Source organism: Solanum pennellii, chromosome 9, assembly GCF_001406875.1.
Source record: "Solanum pennellii chromosome 9, SPENNV200".
Classification (NCBI taxonomy): Eukaryota; Viridiplantae; Streptophyta; class Magnoliopsida; order Solanales; family Solanaceae; genus Solanum; species Solanum pennellii.
Window position 1 is genome coordinate 20,957,547 of NC_028645.1, and position 14,991 is coordinate 20,972,537.

Here is a 14,991-nt window from a genome sequence, read left to right on the forward strand (position 1 = left end):
TATATATATATATATATATATATATATATTAGGAGTAGTATTAAGCACCGATGTGGAGATGCGAGTTCTTATTAACTCAAGTCTCCATGAAAACCATGTAGCCACCATAGGTACAAGAGGTTCATACTTTTTAGATCAACCCCTTTCATAGTATACTAGTGAATCCATTAGGAATTACAAGTCCTATACCCTGGCAAGGTTAGGATAGCCGGGAAGCGTGGGCCGAGTAATGTTGTATCATCACTATAACTCTTAAGTGATGGTTGTCGGTTAGAGAAGATCCCATAGAAGTATTGTATTTTCATATACATTAGTTATTTGTATTTTTATATACATCTCAGATATTATTTGTATCCTTGTATACATTCAGAGTTTACAAGATGTTTTGAGTTAACATTTCTTGATATTGCAATTACTTTTAGACTGCGTATATTTAATAAGAGTTAGTAGGTCATGAGTTAAGTAAAGCCAAGGTAAGTGTTCTTCTTACTCCATTTCAAGATTAATGTGTTGCTTAGTTTTCCAACTCGCATACTCGTACATTCAATTAACTGATGCTTGTTGGCCTGCATCATATCAAGATGTAGACGCAGGTAACGAGGATCGACATCCAGGGCATCGTTGATCAAGTTTAGCACTCCAAATTCAGTTGTTGAGCCTCCCTACTTTTAAGAGGATCCATTTTATTATTTTATAGTTTAGTTCATTAGGATGTTGTGGGGTTTTTCCCAACATCCATCTTAGTTATTAGAGGTTTCATAGTTAGATAGTCAGTTAGATTGTTCAGTTGATGTCTCTTTTATCTTGCATTACAGTTGTTTTAACTTTGAGACTCAAGTGCCACTTTGCATAGATTATTTTATGTTTAGTATTTTCACTTGAAAATGTTCTTATTGTTCCTATTTAGTTAAGTTAAGTCTTCTGCTGAGTTAAGTGAGTCAATCCAAGGGTTCGCTCGAGGCCAGCAATGGTCACCGAGTGCAAGTCCCACCCAGGGTGTAGGCTCGGGGCGTGACAAACTTGATATTAAAGCCAGGTTCAATAGTCTTGGGGAGTCTATGAAGTCGTGTCCGTAGAGTCTTAGTCATCGGTGTGAAGCGCGCCACATCTATGATTAGGAGGCTACAACATTTGAGAACATCTCACTTCTTCACATTCTTTTGTGTGTTAGAGTTTATCTTTAAAAATTCTCTTTATAATTCGTGCTTTCGCGTGTTTCAGATCATTTTGCCTCCACGAAGATCAATCAGAGGTCAACCAGCAAGGACAAATATTGAGGAACAAGATTTACCCAATGCACTGGATGTGCAACCCCAAGGAGAGGTTACTAATGCTAAGTTCCGGGAAGCTATTCGGATGCTAAGTCAAGTACTATCCAACCAAGTCGGGCAACAGAAAGGAGCTCAATGAAAAGAGGCTGACACCTGGAAGGTTCGTGAGTTTCTTGGAATGAATCCTCCTAGTTTCACTGGTTCAAGCACTACTAAGGTTCCAAAAAACTTTTAAGAAGACTTGAAGAAGATGTTCAATGTGATGCATGTGGTTGGCACTGAGAGAGTTGAGTTAGCTGCATATCAAATGATGTTCTAGTTTGTCAAGCCCTGAAGGAGACAATAAATTTGGTGATAGAAAGGAGCATTTGGCAAGTCGCAGGGTGGTTCTGCAATGCAGTGCCATATTGCCCAAGCTAAAAAAAAGTAAAGATGCTGAAGGCTAAGCAAAAAGGCAACAAAATTGGCCAAAGGGCGAATTGATGATCCTAATTTATTGCATTTAATGGTCCTTCGCAGCACAATTTCGGGCGGCTATAAATACGTTTTTAAATTCTTTGTTTTGTATACAATTTAGATTCTATCAATGTTACTATTCAGTTTTCATGTAGAGAGCTTAGAATTGAGTTTTTGCAGACATTTCCCCTTAGCTTTGAAGATTTAAAGATTTCCATTTCTAGGAAATTGGAAGTGGGTGTTGAAGATTCTTCCTATTAGATCTTTGTAAAGACTATTAATCCTACCCGGTTGATGGAAACACAACTTGGTAACAATTTTTACCTTCTTACTATGTCTAGATTAAACACCAATTCTTGGGATGTGATTATGTGTTTATGGGTTGATATACATTATGGGTATTTTTAATTAATAGTGTAAATGCTGTTTAAAGGTTCTTTCATTTAGTGATTCTGGTTGAACTTAATGGTTTGTGGTTGCAAATACAATCCTTACTTCGTATTTTTTGATTGTGTGAGCGAGAGGTTTTAAAATAAAATTACTGAGTCAATGATATGTGGTTATTGGGTTGTCATGAGTTCATCTCGAGAGAGTAAATCCTAAATCCTTTTCCACACATTTATCTCGAGAGAGTGAATAGACTAAAGCAAAGGTTGTACTTAATTGCTACTTATTGGTGTTTGAGATAAACCAATTTGATTCGGGGTAGATTTTTCGAAAGAAAGTTTATCCCACTAAAGTCTATCTTATTCACTAATTTACATCTATTTACTATTAATTGTAATTACCCGGTTATCTACCTTAACCCATAATCCAGTCACATCCCAAGAATACCGTCTCCATATTTGCATTTTTGTATTATTTTCTATTTTAGTTGATAATTGAAAATAAAAACCTTGATATTTGACACTTGTGTCACCCCCAAATTTGAAATATGTTTTTCTTTATAATATTTTTTAGCTATGATTGACTTGAGCATATTCTTATTTACCTATTGATTCTCAATTACAAACAACTTCCTTGGGACTCGACCCTAACTCACATAGTTAGGTTATATTACTATTGAACGATCGTTGACACTTAGTATTGGATGAAGGGTCCAGATACGTGAAATCAAAATGGCGCCGCTAACACGAAGTGGTGTTAGTTTAGTATTTTTAGTTTAGTTGAATCTTGTTCTCATTAATTATAGTGAACTGATTTAAGTTTTAGTTTTGTTTTATTTGTGTGTGTGTTGAAACAAGAAGAATGAGTGTAAATAGTTATTGTGAACAAATGGAACACCTTCCATTAAAAATGATGAGGTTCAAAGATAACATCCTATCCTTCAAATAATTACAAGACAAGAAAATTCATGAGTCGTGGATGAGGTTTACAGCATTGTTGATGCAATTCCCAACTCATGAGATTCCCGATTTAGTTCTACTGGAATACTTCTACTGGAGTCTTAGTCCTGGGAATAAATAATTGATTGAACAACTTATTCCGGGTGGTCTTCTACGAAAACCTTACTTGGTAGTAGCCCAACTCCTTGATCACATGGTTGAGGCCAACCAAGAAGTAGAAAGGGAATTCAACTTAGCCAGTTTGTTAACTCAATTAGAGGAGTTAACCAGAAATATTATGGGATTGAAGACCAGGGCAAAAATAAGGAACAACATATTCCTCATCATGAGCGGAGCAAACCTAAGAATAATCAAAAATTTAGGATGGACAAGTCGAAGTAATGCTCACATTTATTCTCCACAAAGTCAATGAGAAAGATAGAGTACTTGGAGAGTTACGGGGGAATCTTGAAATGATAAATCAAATGATTGTCTCCCACTCCAAATCCATCCAGTTACTCGAGACCCTCATGGATCATGTATCGTCTCATTACACACCAAGGGGGATTTTATAGTGACACTATGGCCAACCCCAAAAATGAGGTTTGAAGGTGGACTTGCGCCGTTCCACGACGTTAGGTAAGGTGCTGCTTGGGAGGCAACCCAAGTTTTATTTTCTTTGTTTTAAAGTTTGAAATAATGGTGTGTATTGTGTTCTGGTTAAGGTGTGGATAGTGCAGGTTGGCGAGCTAAAGGTTCAGTCGGTGAATCACCAAAGAGCTGGACAACCCCAACCTAGACCATCGTTGGACTCAAGACAACTTCAAAATGGAGTATGTAAAACTCAGCGAGTCTTGGCGAATTGTTGAACAGGTCAGTGATCGTGATATAGTCTGCCGTTTAGACCCTAGATTTACTGGAAGTCCTACGAAACTTGGTGAGGTAAGTGACCACTCGGCATGCTACCGAGTGGATCAACGAGCATGACTAATGTCGCCAAATGGGAGAGACTTGGATGGTTTCTTAAAAGGACAAAGGTTTCCAACTCTTTTACTTTCCCTCACTTTTAATCTTCTAAAACTCACACCTATTTAGTATTTTCATTATTTTTGCAATCCTCTAGAATGTTAGTCATTGATTGGTGCTCGGGATTAGGATTACTTTACCGCCTTGCACTTTAGTCTTATTTATTCGGCATCAAAGGTTGTTTTTTCGAACCCCATTTTTATCTTTAAGGTTTTGTACTCATTTGCAATAATTTTATCTTGTTGAAGTGTGCTAGGTCTCTCTTATAGCGTTAGTATGTTGGATTTCATGTTTTTAATTTGATAGTCTTGCCCGTAATGTTTTGAATTTTCAAATCCCATAATTTTGTGCTTTAAAAAGAATTAAATCTTGTGGGGTTGTGCTTGCATTATTTTTTAGTTTAGTTGGGTGAAGTCTTAGTAACCTGTATTTGTGCCAAATGATTTAATTTACCCTATGATAGAGTGGGTGACGTCATTCTTAAGGGCAAAAGTTTTTAGATGGCCGAATTTGGAAAAATCAGGAGATGTCTAAGTATACCGGGGTAAAAGGTGTTATGGGTCTTGCTTTAATTTAGCCAGTGCATGCTTTGCATTTGTTTTAGGTTGTTGCAGGGTTGAATTTGAGAAAGTAGGCATGTTAGGTCATTTGGAGAACTGGGTTTAGAATGCCAAACCACTTCGTGGTTCGCTGAAGGTCCCCATCTCGCCTTAATTTCTTGCTTTATTTTATATTGGGGTATGTAACTTCCGGCGGGAAGCCTAATTTCGCCGAAGGCACTTGGTGACTCACCAAAAGTCTTACTGATGATCGCCCTTTTTTCTACAACCCTTAAGCCCCTTTGCACTGCATCTTTCGGTCGGCTAGTCCTTGCTCACCGTAAGTACTTTCCTATTACTGACATTCCAAATTTTTCTAAAATTTTTGAGACAATCCTTTTGGCGAGCCTAATCTATCTTGCCAAAGTGGTTCAAAGACTCACTAAGTGGATCGGCGAGTTTGTCTGCAACTGATATATTTTATTTTCATAATTCTTTCTATATTTTTCTCGTTGTCTTGCAGATATGGTGCAACAAATATTGACATGTCGCCTCAGAAATGAGCACGGGGTATCGCAATTAATTGGGGGTTGAATCCTGCCAAAAAGGGAGGGAAGATCATATGCGTGGAGACAAAGGCAAAATAAAGAGATCCATTTATAACAAAGAGACCACTTTCTTCAAGGATGCTCTATCTCAGCCTGGCTCCGGGACGACCAATTGTTGTTATCTCGGTGGCTGAAATTCGAGCTAGATCTCGCCCTGACTCTGCAAGGGTCCCTCCAGCTTTAAAATTAGCAAACTCAGTGCCAACTCAGGTACCTCCTATGGCTTTTGTGCCACTAGTCATCCCTCCGCCTAGTCTTCTCAAAAGATTGAAATGTGATGGCTTGCGAACCATCTTCAAGGAGAAGCTATTATCCACTGAGGGCCTGGAGGGAAAATACTCAGATGTGAGGGACACCCTTCACTACCATTGGTTTGATCAGTTTACGAGGCCCCGATGCCCTTACGTTCCTTTATGGGTCCGAGAGGTCTATACATCCTTTAGTGAGTTGGTGCCGAAGAGCAAGAATGAGGTGAGCGAGTTCAGAACGGTGAAGTTTGTAATGGTAGGAGGAAAGGAAGTTGGGTGCATTAGTGAGTGCATAAACATAGTATTGGGTAGAGCTCTACATTCTACACACCCATATATTGGATTGCCTATTGCTCAATCCTTAGACAATTTAGAGGTTTGGCTCGTACCTCTGATTCTCGATACCACCACGAGGTGGATCGAGACGACAGCTCCTATTGAGATGAGGGACTTGAGTATTGTTGCGCAGCTTTGGTTTAGCCTTATCAGCAACACTTTCATTTCATCCCAAAATGAGTCTATTATCCGTGATCCTAAGGCGGTATGGCTTGGGTCCATCATATACTGGAGGAGCATCGACATAAGACTCCTTATTGAGCAGAAGATAGCCATGAGGTCCAAGTAGAGGCGGACCTCTTTGCCCTTCTATGTCCTAATCACTGAGTTGTATTAGCGTGCTGGAGTTCCTTCAGACGATACGAGATATATTAAGGTTACCTCGTCTTCCTCCACTGACGTCTTGTGCATTAAGGTCGAATACACTCGTGAGGAGGCTAACAGAAGGAAGTCATCTCAGGTGGATACATCCCCGGAGATGGATATATATTCGATACATGTAGAGGCATCTTTGCCTACTCTAGCCTCCGGGCCTTCAGGTACTTCTGCCCCTATCTCTTCTTCACATGCTCCAGGAACATCCACTTCCTCTGAGCAGACCAAGATTACTCATGTGATGATCTTAAAGATGGGGCATCTGGCCCATTCAGTTGATGTGAAGGCGACCAATTAGAGAGATTTAACCTATTGATGATTGAGGCTACTATCTTAGCTGCATTGACCCCCCTTTGGACTTCCGTTTACACTCACTAATAGAGATGAGGTTTGTGAGAGCAGGAAGGGGGATACCTCTGAGGTTACAACTTTGAAAGGCGAAGCTATTGATTAGAGGAAGGACGTAGACTTTCTTAAGTTATTGACTTCACCATATTAATGGAGGCAACATATGATTTTGATGCTCATGAGACTTCACAGATTCATTTGGGTACCACCAGAGAGGTACATAGGGATGAGATGCTAAGACCGATGAGGAGAACATAGAAATAGAGGACGAGAGAATATACATAAACTTTCCCGATATTGAGAAGACAGTTATGCAGTCAGTGATCTAGACATCACTGAAAGATACATCCATGGCAACTCCTTGTGGTAAGGTCCTTCTGATAGGAAGTAGAACCTGCTCTAACCAAAAGAAAGTGAAGGGGAAATCCATAGGAAGTATCGTCTCAACATCAAATAGTGGTACTCCCACCCGACCTTATTGTTGCCTAGGTAGAACATCTTCTAATTCGAAATAATTTATTCCCGCTCATTCAACTTATTACCCTGCATGGAACACACCACCACCAAGCCCCGGGGAAGGGTTACGTTGGTGCAGTTGCTCGACGGGCACATCCTACTAGTCACCAAGTACATGAACCTCTCAACATTAAGCGACCAATCAGTGCTAGTAATGCCCTGTAAAGTAGCGCACTAGACCTGATCCCGATGCTCAAGCTAAAATAGAGTATCTCTTAGGCACTTTAGATCCATATACCTCAGCTTGGCCTTGTACAAGCGTCCGAGAGCCCCGCTACCTCCAAAGCCTCATTGATGGCAGTAGATTTCATAGTAATGTCAAGTCCCCTGATACGAATGACGGGGTGAGAGTGGTCTAATCACATAGTGGGAAGGATGACCTATGTAACAACCCAAACCGTCACTATTTAAGAAGGACAAAAATCCGCAAAAATATCTGGACCCTGTTCTGCTACATCGAGCTATATATGTGGAACATAATGTAATTATGAGAAATGTTATTTTTTCCATCTTTCTAAAATACCTAGAAAATTCATAAATTACCCTAGAAACCGCAGAAAAAAATCTTTTGAGCTTGGGAAAGAAGGAGAAGAGCTTTCTAGCATGGGATGGAAATATCTTGTGAATTCTTGGCCAAATTCACTGTAGCGAGTCTGGAAAAGCTAGGAACAAAATCAAAAAACTTGTGCAACTACTTGGCGCCTAGGTAGGTTACGTTTTATGCATTGAGTATTTGTAAATGTGTGCTTACTATGTAATGTATGAAATCAATAATATGAATTGTGTGTAGAACTTTGTGCACCGAGTAAATTCCGTGAAAAATTATTATAGCTCAACGTAATTGTGTTAGTACTTAAGTAGCGACTTTGATAACCTATCGAGGTTTTCAGAGTTGTTTCTTGAATATAGTTTCTTAAAAATAAGGGTATTCAGTAAGGTGGGACAAGATTATGCCATCCCATAACGAACCCTAATGAAGAGCTAGGGCTAGTTGTTGGTAAAGTGGTTAGTATTCATAGCATTAGTGTAAATAGATGGTGTTCAAAGAGAGGCCAAGGGTGGAGAAACGAGTGACTTAATGCATAATCATATTATTTATTTCTTATATTATAAAGTGGCATCGGATTGATCGATGATGCCTACCAATAGGCGTGGTTGTACTAATACTACTTTTGCTATGTCTTTTGACATAGTATGGATGTAGGATTGCTGATGTTTGATTCAGTGAAGATGAAGAAATTCCCCAACAACTCTTATCTTTCCTTCTTCAGAGTGGGAGTTGTTTCTTTTGTTATTTGTCCAAATTTTACTATTAGTATATTTTATACCTGTTAGACTAGCTCATTGGAGTTGTTAATTTCTTTTCATGTCTTAACTAGTCTATTGAAAAAGAGTCCATGGATATAGATTTTTTCTCTATTATATCTGTATTTTTGTTAATTCTCCATGCTTAAACTTTGGGTTATGAGGGTTCTCCTACTTAGGGGTCAGAGTGGTTGGCCACACGGCCCAATGGGTTGGGTCGTGACAAATTGGTATCATAGCCTAGGTTACCGGTCTCCTCGTACAAGAGCAAGATGTGAACTAGAATCCTACGGATTGGTGTATTGACGTCCACATTTAATATTCGGGAAGCTAGTAAGCATTCTAGGAAGTCTAATCACTCATTCTCTCCTTCGTGCAAAGTGTCTCTTATGGATGGGTTGAGTCCAATAGGTATCTCCTGATTCCAATTGGTATCTCAATTGAATAGACTAGATGTCGTGATTTCGACCGGAAGGATATAAGCAAGGTTAATTGGAACTTAGGAGATTCTAACTGGCATCTCACCGTAAGGGTCGTATGAACGGGTCATATATGGTACAAACTAACCTATAAAGAAATATTGTTATCATGCGTGAATTGTATTTGTATATGTGTGACCCTATGTCTAATTTATAGTTATTTGTGTGCCTTTTACTGCTTGAACTAGCTACAAGTATGTGCTTATGTGGTGTGAAAAGACTGAGTATATGGAGGTGTTACGAGGGATGTGTGTGTCAAGAATGAATATGCAGTGTTGTGTGTCTGGAATTTGATGTTTAAAAATTGTTGGGTGAATCTTTAAGTATTCAAGTAAAATTTCCTGATTATCGTGAAATCTTTTGACATAAACTCTGATCAACAAGTATGTGAATGTCTAGGTTTTTCCAGGGTGTGTGTGGGTGACCTGTACTGCTAAGTTGCCTATAACATTATTGCTTGGATATTGTATGCCCTAGCTTAAAAATGTTAGTAGTTTGATGTAACGGTAAAATGGGGATCCTAGGAGAATCTTGGGAAGTGAAGTATGAACCTAGAAAAAATTGGCCTGGAATCTGGCCCTGTCGGAGTTGCTGTAGCGGGATCATTCCCGCTAGAGCGGTGCCGGTGCAGCAAGATTTATTGCGCTAGAGTGGGACGAAGGGAGGCAGAACCTCACCAGTTTTTCCCTGAATTCCCTACTACAAATATGTCAACTTTGAGGGGATCTAAACCAATCCCTGCAACTCCCAAACCAGGGTTCAACAAAAGTAATAGAATAAATTAAAATATTAAAAAAAAGACCGTATCAGACAGCCAAAATAAACATCTATGTGCTACCAAAACTTAGAAAATGTTAAAAAGGTAATTGGAAAATAAAATGAGTCTTTAATAGAATTCACAAGTAAGAAGATTAAAAAAATGAAGCAACAACCAATCAGGAACTCTCAGACTAGGTGGTGTACACGCCGGAGTCCATGTTCTTAGGGCGTTCCAGTGCAGCCCAAGCGTCGTTCAACATTAGAAATTGTGAAAAATACTTCGATTCAAGCTGGGGAATCTCCTTCCCCGGGGTAACACAAGATAAAATGGCCCTAATATTCTTCCACATATACGCCATAAGGCGATCCCTGTCCATGCCCTTCCTTCTCTCCTAGCGCAGCTGGCGCCGTAGCATCTCTACCTCCAAGGCAGTGTTGGGGGGAATCGGAGTGAAGTTAGCATAGGCACTCCCCATCTTCTTCTGTACCATCTCTAGGTCTATCTTGACCCGTGCCACTGAGAAGAGGTCCTTGTCATCAGAACCTGCGGCGGCCCTGCTGATGCTATCTTTTCTTGTTCTGCTACTCTTTCCCTTAGAAGTAGAACATGTCCAAACCAAAAGAATTGAAGGGGGTGATTCATAAGAAGTGCCTCATCAGACTCCAGTAATGATACTCTCGCCCGATTACACAGAGTAGTGATGAGTCTTGGAAGGAATAAGGCCTTCTTGTTGCTCCAGTAGATCATCTTTCACACTACGATAAATTTGTGCTCCCACATTCAGCTGTATTCCCTGTATAGCACACGCTAACACCAAAGCCTGGGGAAATGTAAATTTGGTACGCTTTCCCAATGGGCTGATCCTCCTTGACACTAAGTGTAGCCACCATTTCGAATCTGGTGACCAGCCTGTAGTATTAATGCCCTCGGCAGTGGCTAATATACCTGCTCCCGCTCCGTAAGATCCATTAGGGTGTCCCTTAGCCACCCTATATCCATCTCCCTTAGTCGGTCCTCGAACGCATGGATTGGGACCTTTGAAACTTCTAGTGCCTTGTTGATAGCAGCGGCGTTCAAGAGAATATCGACTCCCTGGACGGGTATGATAGAATGAGGATCTTCCCAGTAGACAGTATTAAGGACAATATTAAACTCCCTCACCTATGCAGAGTCTGCACTCGAGGGAGTCTTAGTCAATGAAAGCCATCCAAACTCATTCAGACGAGCGTAAAAGGAAGTAGCTTTCTCCTCCACCTTATGTCATACGAACGCCCTCTCGCATCAAAACCATATGGTGGAGTAATCATGTTGTCTCTCCCGACTAGTGGCATAAGGAAATCGGGCAAAGGGTAAGTTCTCGTGGTTGTTCCATCCATTTATAAGCTTGTACTGAGTTAAGATAAGTCAGGACTAAATAGAATAGTTAGGGAATACTAGACAAGAAGATATAAGTTTTGGTGTTAAAGAGTGGGGCTACTGGTCTAGGACATCCCGCTACAGTGGCCAAAATCTCGCCACAGTGGGATGATGCAGGCCTTTACAACAGCCTTCATCTAAGACAAACACCAGACGCGAAAATGGCGTCACTTCTTCCCAAAATCCATTTTTCCAATATTCAGCTGATCGAAGTATATTAAATATCTCAGAACATAAATAAATTCAACAAAATAACCCCTAAAAAGTGTTCAATTTTGAGTTTTGTAAAGGCTACTCTTCAACTTCCCCCACTCATTTTTGTCCTGATCTGCCCATATTTTTACAGAATCTTACGCCCGAGATGTTTTGTAAATGTGTGGGACGTAAGGGAAGTGACCATGCTACATTTTCTAAACACAATTAGCAACCTAATTCGAAAATGAATAACTACCCAAAACCGTTTCAATTTCAATCAGTTAGTTCGCATGCATTCATAATAATCGAACAACAAAGTAAGGAGTGAAGAGAATGAGGAATTATCCGGAAATTGTTGATTTAGAGAAGAGTGATTAAGAGAGTTTGGAGACGGTTTGAGTAACGGAGAAAGAAGGAAATGAGAAACATTATTCCGTACTTCTGGTTTACTGTCCCTGATCTCCCGCTACAACGGGAGATTATTCGGCTACAGTGGCCTCACTACAGTCGGAGGTTTGCCGTTCTAGCGGGCAGGTCTTTGAAATTTTAGAGGCTTGATTTGATCTTTGTGTGCTGCTCGTTAATTACCCCTCCTAGAATGGGAGCATAGGACCTATTTCATGGTTTGCATGTTAACCTCTCCTAACCTGGATGCTTTACCTTCCCGTGGATTTGAATTAATTAGGAGGTTGCGATTCTTCGTAAATTTCGAGTTAGGCCATTTTAGTAGTCGAGAGTTTTCCAAAACTAGAATGTGTGATGACCTAGCACTTGTCGTTCGGGGATGAATGAGAGTTAAATTGATATCTATTGTAACGACCTAAACCATCGTTATTTAGGAAGGACAAAATCAGCAAAAATATTTGGACCCTGTCCCACTACAACGGGCTAGATGTCGTTGGTGCGGCGACGCTACAGCGCGACAAGTTTTCGTTACAGCGGGATAGGCAGGACATAACATAATTACGAGAAATCTTATTTTCTCCATCTTCCTAAAATACCTAGAGAAGTCGTAAATTACCTTAAGAACCTCAGAAAACCTGTTCTAAGCTAGGAAAAGAAGGAGAATAAGCTTCCTAGCATGGGGATGGCGGAATTTTTTGAATTCTTGTCCAAATTCAACGTAGCGAGTCTGTAAAAGCTAGGAACTAAATCAAAAACCATGTGCAACTGCTTGGCGCCCAAGTAGGTTAGGTTTTATGCATTGAGTAGTTGTAAATCGTGTTTACCATGTAAAGTATGAAATCAATAATATAGATTATGTGTAGAACTTTATGCACCAAGTAAGTTCTGTGGAAAATTATTATAGCTCAACATAATTGGGTCAGTACTTAAGTAGAGACTTTGGTGACATGTTGAAGTTTCTAGAGTTGGTTCTTGAATAGAATTGCTTCAAAAATAAAGGTATCTGATAAGGTCGAACAAGATTATAAGTGTAAGCTATGTTTGATCTAGTGAAATTGTGAAATTGATGAATTTGATGAATTAGGAATAAACCATAATAACGAACCCTAATGAATAGCTAGGGATGAACTTGGTCCATTACATGTTAGGAATTGAGGAGTAACTCGTAGGTGATGGTTGTGATTCTATGATTGTGTGATATATGCTCATTCGTGCTTCATTATGATACGTGTATGTGTATGTCTGTCGTACTGTTGATCACACTTGTTGAAAATAAGATATATGAATTATCAATACCTTGATATCTTGACTTAAATGCACGATCTTAATGATGTACTTGTGATTGTGATTGTGGAATGTTATTGGGGATTAGATTGCCACATTCCATCAAGCTAACTTGGATTGAGTTGGCACGTCTCGGCACAAATATGGGATCCGGTTGACATGTTCTGACATAACTATTTATCGGGTAGCCATATTTCGACAGAACTATGGGATCGGATTGCCACATTTTTACAAGCTACTATTTTTTGATGGTCAGGTGTAGGTGGATTTATGTGTATGCATGCAAATATATAGTGACGTGGATATGTTCTATAATGTATACTTGTTGGATAATAGGAAAAGGTCAAGGTGTTCTAGGGGTGAGTGATGGTAGCGAGAGGTGTTTGTTGGGACAAGTACCAAATGAGAGTGGCTAAGCTTAGAGTTGAGGTAACGAGATTATGTGGTCTTGGTTAGGCAAGCTGATAAGAATTAAGGGTATTACATGATCAACTAGTAGGAAAAGAAGGTGGTAGTAATCGGAATTACTTTATGGGGTTAGCATGTTAGGCTAAACCTGATAACATCGGAATTTACTAGTTGTTGGTAAAGTGGTTAGTATTCAAAGCATTGGTGTAAATACAAGTTGTTCTAAGAGAGGGCAAGGGTGGAGAAGCGAGTGGTTCAATGCATGATCTTATTATTTATTTCTTATGTTATGAGGTAGGCGGTCAGATTGACCAATGAGTTCTACTGGTAAGTGTGGTTGTACTGATACTACTCTTGCTATGTCTTTTGACATACTCTAAATGCAGGATCGGTGATGTTTGATTAGGTGAAGACGAAGAAATTTTCCAACAGCTCTTATCTTTCCTTCTGCATGATGGGAGTTGTGTCTCTTGTTAATTGCCTATATTTTACTCTTAGTATCTCTTGTACCTATTAGACTATATCCTTGGGGTTGTTAATTTCTTTACAATTCTTAACTAGTTTGTTGAAAAAGAGTCTATGTATATAGAATTTTATCTCTATTATATGTGTATTTTCGTTAATTTTTTGCATGTTTAAACTTTAGGATATGAGGGTTCTTCTACTTAGGGGTCAGAAAGGGTGCCCGACTGTGACAGCATAGAACTCCCTCACCCAACCGGGAACCTCAGTCAGTGGAACCCACCCCATCTCGACTAGAAGAGCATAGAAGGAAGGTTCTTTCTCTTATAACTTGTGCAACACGAATCCTCTCTCGCAACAAAACCCCGTGTTGAGTTAGTCATGATGTGTCTACCGACTAGCGACATTAGGGAATCAGATGGAGGGTAACTTTACTTCATTTTGATCTGTCATTTAGAAGCTTATAATAAAATTGAATATACGCTAGATTACAATAGGGTATTCTGAAGAGACTAAAATAGAAAAAGAGGAATTTAGGTGTTAAGGGTAACTGCCTGGTGTATCCGGCCACAACGGCCATATGGCGGGACTATGAAGGCTACCTTAGCGGATGCACACAGCCAGAGCGGCCTTCATCTGGAATGAACACCAAGTGCAACCATGGCACTTCTTCGTCCCTAAACCCTCTTTTTCAACAGAATTTCAGCAGATCAGAGTATGTACACTAAGCTAGAATCTAACTATGCAATTATTTTGGCAAAATAACTCTTATTACAGCAAGAAACCCTTCAAGTTCCCCCCACCCGTTCCGATATCGTTTTTATAATTCTTTTTACAAAATTCTTATGCCCAAACGTTGTGGTGACGTTGAGGACATAAGGGAAGTACCCATGCTACATTATTATATCAATCTAGAAACCTAGTTCAAATTCAATATACGTGCCCCAAAATTGTTTATAAACAATCAAATAGTAGCATACAATTGTTATTTAATCAAATACGAAAGAAATGAGTGTTAGAGATGAAAAGTTTACTTTAATTTGGATGATCACATCGAATTGATTGAGAGAGTTTTGGGATTTTTGAGTTGGAAAAAGAGGAAATGAGGAAAACATTCCCATTCTCCCCTTTTAATGTTTACTAATCCCTACTACAATGGGAGATGCCCCGTCACAGCGACTTTGCCATAGAGGAAGGCATGTCGCTCTGCGGGATCAAGCTGTGAAAAG